Source organism: Chelonus insularis, unplaced genomic scaffold (genome assembly GCF_013357705.1).
Source record: "Chelonus insularis isolate UGA/USDA-ARS -01 unplaced genomic scaffold, ASM1335770v1 contig_23_pilon, whole genome shotgun sequence".
In the NCBI taxonomy this organism is placed as follows: Eukaryota; Metazoa; Arthropoda; class Insecta; order Hymenoptera; family Braconidae; genus Chelonus; species Chelonus insularis.
Window position 1 is genome coordinate 1 of NW_023276443.1, and position 7,436 is coordinate 7,436.

Consider the following 7,436-nt stretch of genomic DNA (forward strand, 5'->3'; position numbering starts at 1 on the left):
TGAAAAAAATATATTTTAAAAATAAAAATACAAGTTCATGAGTATGTGTGTGCGCGTCCGTGAGTTACACTTGTGTGCGTGATCGTTAGTGAGCTATGCGCGTGCCACTTCGGGTTAGATATATGGTGAATATTTTTCAACTTTCTATGTACAATAACTTTGTAAATAATTGTTTTAAGATGAAAATTATAAAGACATGATTTATAGATTTTGGCATGAGGAATCCAATGCCATCGAGCTTTTAATTGCACACAACTCTTATGGCTGGGCCATGGATTATATTTCAGTCACGAATAACTTTTTATCTATCATAGATATGAAAAAAAGTGTTCAGTACTTTTTTTATTAAAATTAAATTCTGAACAACTTTTATTTAAAACATGTTTTCATATTTATGATAGAAATCGAGAAATTCGCGATGGGGAGCGGTTTTTCGCGATTTACTCCCCCCATATGCGTGCCAAACATTTTAGACCTACACCATCGTGTTCCTCGCAAAATTTCCGATCTAGTCATCTATAAATCATCACTTTGGCCGCAGCAAACCAAAATTATCCCATTTCCCTCATTTGACTGGACTAATGCGTCAGGCCAGCAGTAGTGCAGGTAGAGTAATTCTAAAGCAGCGGATCGTTTTATGGCTAGAAGGTAGGTTCATAGAACCCTTGTAAAAAATAAATTATTTATTTTTTAATAATAATAATCAAGAAAGTACGAATCAAAAGTATGAATATTCCAATGAAGAAAAATTTCATAATCTCTACCAAACTTGAACGGTAATTCTACGCCGAATAGATCGCAAAATATGTCATGATGAAGTTGCTTGACCATAACTTGAAGGGAAACTTGAGAATAAAATTTTTCTGTATTGATATCAGCTAAAAAAACAACTAATTAACATAATTTACAATTTTTTTTTTGTGTTAAATACCTACAGGAATTCGTACAGTACATCATGAGTTAAACCGTGCAGTTCAACGATATGTAGTAACACATATTTTTTTTAGCTCAAATGCTTAGAAGTAAGTTGACAAATAAATTTTCATGAAAAAATAATAATTTTTTTTTTTTTCTTTAATGTATTCTTTTCTGTAATAAAAATAGTTGCATGCGAAATTTAAATTTTTCAAACATGACAACATTTGATATTTTTCTGATTTACAACAACGCGGACGAAGTCGCGGGTTTCTGCTACTTCTGTATATATATTATTTACACTCCACATATATTATAGATACATCCCATTTATGCGTGGGCTCATAAATTTGTATTGTATTATAATTTATAATTTATTTCAGTGCTACTGATTGGATTGTTCGTTGCGGAAATGACGATTCACTGGAGTTACCATTGAAAACGTTAAAAAGCAAACGTCTATGCTTGGAACATTTTGATACGGACGCATTTATTGGAGGTAAGCCAAATGGGCAAGGACGAAAATTAAAACAAGGTGCACTACCACACATGACTTCTCTTGAGACTGAATGTCCTTTAAATACTACGCTACCAACCGCGATAGAGCTTCAAACTCCCGATATCGTAACCGAAACGATATTAAGTGCAGTAGAACCTCTAATAGATAGTAATCCGCAAGTACTCGAATTAAATTGTTCAAATACCGTATCAGCTGTTAGTAATCAGTCGATACCTAACAATAATTCGACGCGATTTCCAAATATAAATGTAACATCGCGTATCCATCATCAAACATACCTACAAAGTCGTATTCGGAGTCATCGCGAAAAAATTTTATTAAAAAGAATCACACGTCTTCAATTAAAATATAAATAATATAGATATAATAATAATAATATATATTATAATATAAATATAAGCGAAACAAAATCAAATTAGAAATTTGAAGCGAAAAAAAATAAAACATGACCCGACACCGTCTACCATTATTAATGATGCCTCGAAATATTTAGATTCGAAACAACTTATTTCATTTGAAATGCAATTGAAACGCGCAGTATCTAAAAACGCGGAATGGACGTCGGAAGAACAACGCTTTGCAGTTTCATTATATTACGTGTCCCCCAAAGCATATGTATTCCTTCGCCAAACAGTAAAAATTGGTTCACCTAGTCTTGGCACGATCCGCAGGTGGGTAAATGAGCTAAACGTAATTACTGGTTTCGAAACCGAATTATTCAATCGGCTAAGTGCGAAAACCCAAACGATGTCAATCCCGGAACGCGATGCAGTATTAATGTGGGACGAAATGTCCATCATGAAAAATTTGGAATACGATTCGAAGCGGGATATTATTGAAGGACTCGAAGATCTCGGCCAGCTAGGACGATCGAATAAACGTGCGAAGAAATCTCTCATTTTTATGATTCGCAGTCTAACATTCTCGTGGAAGCAACCAGTCGCGTATTTTACTTCTCATACCGACGTAAAAGGCGAAAAATTAGTGATTCTTATTAATGCATGTATTATGAAATGCTTAGAAGCTGGCATCAACGTTCGGATTATGGTTTGTGCCAATAATCAAAGAGCCATAAAGTTACTCGGGATTAGCGAGCAGAAGCCGTTTATGTCTGTAGAAAATAGGAAAATTTATTTCAACTGGGATGTTCCTCATTTGTATAAATCGATAAGAAATCGATGGATAGAGAATGATATCCTTATAAATGGCTGTGGAGTATCGTGGAGTGTAATCAAAAAATTATTTAAATATGAAAGCGAAAATTTTTGTCGCGCAGCAACGAAATTAAGCGGGAGACACGTTTTTCCAAATAATTGGGACAAGATGCGCGTATCATTAGCAACGCAAATATTTAGCGCTACCGTTTCCGCGGCGTTAAAAACAGGTTTTGGGCAATTATCATTACGTGATCCAAATTGTCTTGCAACAGCAGATTTTGTCGATCATATGAATGATTTATTTGACTGCCTAAATGCAAAATCTTCGAGAGAACGAAACTCATTGCGACGCGGAATTTCACTTCGTTTTCCTCAAGCAAAGGAATTTATAGAAGAATCGATAAAGTGGGTTAATACATGGGAATATGCGAATAATAAACGCGAATTACCACCATGCGACGAGCACTTATATTTATTAACATCGCGTCTTAATCAGGATCGTTCAGAAAATTTATTTGGCACGCTACGCCGCCGTTCGGGAAATAATGTTAATCCGTCAGCGATGCAATTTAGACATAATTTGCAATACAGCATGATCGCCGGGTTAATGTCAGCACCAAAAGGTGCAAATTGTATTGATGATGAAGGCAGGGATTTAAATATTTTTGCGAAAAATTGCAGAGTCAAAGAAAATACCGTGATAGATAGTGATGTGGAGGAAGAGATAGATAGCGATGAGAATGAAGAGACAGATAGTGATAGGGATGATGAGGAAATCCAGGAAGAATTACGCGAAGAAAAAGTTAACAGTGAAGAAGATAGTACAATAGAGCTTTCTCCACCAACCCTTGAATTTTGTGCAGTTAATTATGTCGCGGGTTATTTACTCAATCGCTTATTTGCGAAATTCGATTGCGAACACTGCGATGCAAATTTAACAAAAAAAGATGATCAATTAAACAATGAAGCGGAAATATTAATTTTTTGGAAGGCATATTGTACCTTAGACGGTAAAAAATTCGGCCACCTTATCGTACCCTCCGATAGGTTTTATAAGATAATAAAAGAGGCTTACAACATATTTACAATAGAATTCCCACAAACACTGCATCTACCGAATGTTTCGAAAACGTTGAAACAAAAAATTCACGATAAAATCGAAGAAATAGATAAAAATTGTTGGAGAGAACCATGCCAGAAGCATCGCGATTTCATTATTAATTTATTTGTTCGTACGTTTATATTTCAAAACATAAAATGGATGAATTATTTACAACACATCAGCGGTATTTATTATTAATATATACATTCAGACGTTTAATTTATAGTTTATAAGGTATCCCATTTTTTCTAATCCTTTCATTCCTTTCTTTAAGACCGTATTCTCTCCTGGTGGATAACGTCTATCCCTCCCCGTGGTATTGGTAGTACTAGATAAAAAGGTCTTTCAAAATATTAAATAATTCTTTGAAACACACTATAATAATAATTAATGCTTCATGTTTCATAATTCATTCTGGAAAATATAGTGATGTAGATGTTTGAAAAATAAACTTTTTATCTGGTACTAGCTAAGCATAGGCATGTAATTATACTACTATTGAATTGTAAAACATGCTTATTGATGTGAAAAATGTATATTTTCCATAAATGTTATAAGTCAATGATACTCTGATTCAATAAAATCATTTCTCAGATTTTTATGTACATCATTCATTTTTGTAATTTTTTTTATACGCATTCTTACAGGCACTTTGATATATGTTACGGTTCCCGATCTTGAAGTCAGAAAGTAACCTATTTAATTATAATACAACAGAAAAAATAAAAAAAAAAAAAAAAACAGTTATAAAAGAAAAAAAAAGCAACAAGACCCTAGGCTCGACTCTCAAAAGTAAAAGTTCGGAGCCCGGAACGTTACCTCTGCGCTATGCTGCATCTATAAGAAATTGCAACATCTTATATTTAAGCTGCGCTTGAGGATTGCCATTTATCCGGCTTACATATCTCAACAACTTCTTTCTTATTTGGATAATTTTTTTTCTATATTTTAATGTGTGTAAAAGCAAAAAACAAAATTTTTATATAATATTTTTAACATAATCTATAAAATAATTTTTTTTTGTTAATTTGCTCTTATTATAAAAATGAAATTTGTATCCTGAAAATTTTGGAAATTGCCAATTCATTACCAAAATCATATTTAATTATATTACCACAGGAAAAAAACAACATGGCCCGGGGCTCGAACGTCAAAATTGGAGGTCTGGAATCTAAACCGTTACCTCTGAGCTATGCGCTCACTCAAGAAAATTTTCATCAACTTATATTAAAGCTGCGCTTGAGGATTGCCATTTGTTCAAAAGAGGGGAGCGCTCCTACAACTCCGCCTCCGAATCCCCTCCAGTTTGCATCTGAACGTCTAACAGCCGGTTTCCGACTGCAGTGCCATCTCTTGAAGACACTAGTACATATAAATCCCTGTCCAACTGCCCCCATTTGGATGATTCTTCTATACACATCTCTATTCTCTGCTGATGGTGCCCTGCATTTTGGCGAGTAATTTGTATATGTGTGTGTACAAGTAGTACATATGTGATGTAAATGTAGTGTGTCACACTACAATGCCCTATACTTTGATGACTATTGCAGTAATGTAAAGGAATATGATGATACTCATTGAACATTAATTAATGTAATACCTGAAAATAGCTTTAAACACATATATTCATCCATTATTATTATTTCTATTAGGTATAAATGTCAACAAGCGAGCTCAATTCCGAGTCTATGGATCGAAGTATGTAGTTTAAGATAAATAAACATGAAACTTTGATAGAAAGTATTTTGGCTTTGTGGTTAAAGCACCAGACTTTCATTTTGCCGAGCAGGGTTCAATCCCGATCTCGGCGGATTAAAAAAAAATCACTCGTGGGACTCGAATGGATGACCTTAGCAACATTCGGAGTAGTGGGGATCCTATTTCTTCTGACGAAGAGAGCACCTCGGCCTGGCAGCTTTGCTGAAGCGGCTGCGGGAGGCAAGAGGGTGGCCATCGCGCCGGACCTCTATCCTTCTGCGACCTTCAGTAGGCAGCAAGGGGAACTAGTGCTGGCAGGACTTCTTCAGGCCCTGAATGATGCCATCATAAGTGGCACTGTTCTGGGATTCGAGGGCCACAATCTTGACAGAGGGCTTCTGTGGATTAACTGTCCTGATGAACGGGCAGCCACATGGCTCAAGGAGACAGTCCCCTCCATAAAGGTCTTGGAAGGAGTAAACCTCGAGGTTCTCGAGAGGGAGAAAGTTCCAAGACTCTCCCGGGTCACCGCGACGTTTCCCGCGCCACCGGTGGATCCGGCGGTGATCTTACAAAGACTCGAAGGCCAAAACACCGGAGGTCAAACAACTCGTGGAGTACTGCCGAAGGACGAACTGTGAGCTCATACTAGGATGTGATGCCAACGCTCATTACACCTTCTGAGGCAGCAGTGACACTAATGAGAGAAGGGCTAGCTTGCTGGAATACCTCACTCGGCACGGCCTGGAAGTCCTGAACAGAGGGCACACGCCTACGTTTGTTACCTCGGTCAGGCAGAAAGTCATCGACATCACTGTCGCTACTGCGAAAATCTATGAAGTGGGAGGTGGACGAAGAGGAAACTCTGTCGGACCACCGGCGCATTAATCTCACTCTGACACGGGAGGTGGGCAATGTGGAACCGCAACTCCATAGGGACCTAGGAAGTGCTGACTGGGGCCTGTTTAAGCAGGAACCAGAAAAACTCATGGGGGAACCCGGAACGGGAGGGCGTGTACAGTCTCCGGCTAGCCTCGATGAGGCAGTGCTGGACCTACAAGACGCTATTGCAGGGGCCTATAGTTGCTCATGCCCAGCCAGGGTGATGCAGGAGTGCAGAAGAGTCTCATGGTGGAACAGGGAGCTTGAAAAGGCTTGCAGGAAAACCAGGAGACTCTTCAACAGGGCAAAAAAGCTCAAGACGGATCAGATATGGACTGGATACAAAACCTCTCGGAGGAGATTCAGGGCTATGATCAAGTCAGTAAAGAGGCAAGCCTGGAGAAGCTTTTGCAAGAGACTGGAGGCCCTACCTTAGGTAGCCAAAATCCGCAAGCTGATTACTCCCGGCAGGAACGTGGTGCTTCGAGGCCTAGAATCTCCGGAAAGAGAGATGGTCGACGACCATCAAGGCATACTGGAGCTCCTCATTAAAACGCATTTTCCGGGATCGACCCCGGTGCAAGAAACCACAAGCGAGGCTGATAGACTAGGTGGGCTCGTAAGGGCCGACTGAGAAACCGCCAGGCGAGTGGTGACCTACGATCGGGTAAAATGGGCAGTCGGTACCTTCGATCGCTACAAGAGTCCAGGCACAGACAGAGTCTATCCGGTTCTGCTGCAAATGGGCAGAGAGCGACTATGGCGCAGACTGGTACATATTTACCGATCTTGCCTTACCATGGGTTACGTACCTAAAGCTCGGCGGACGGTCAGGGTGGTATTCATACCCAAAATGGGGGAGGACCGCTACGACCAAGCAAAGGCCTACAGGCCCATAAGTCTAACCTCCTTCGTCCTAAAAACGCTGGAGCGGCTTGTGGACTGTTACCTTAAAGAGGTAAAGCGCACTGTGCACCAGGTCCTTGTGCTCAGCGCAACACGCCTACTAAAGTGCCAAGTCTGTAGAGACTGCCCTCCGTGACCTCGTAGGAGGCCTAGAGAGAGCCCTGGAGACAGGCAGGTCGGCAATTGGGGTCTTTTTGGACATAGAAGGGGCGTATGACAACACATCCTTCAAAACTATGGGCGAGGCAGTTCAGAA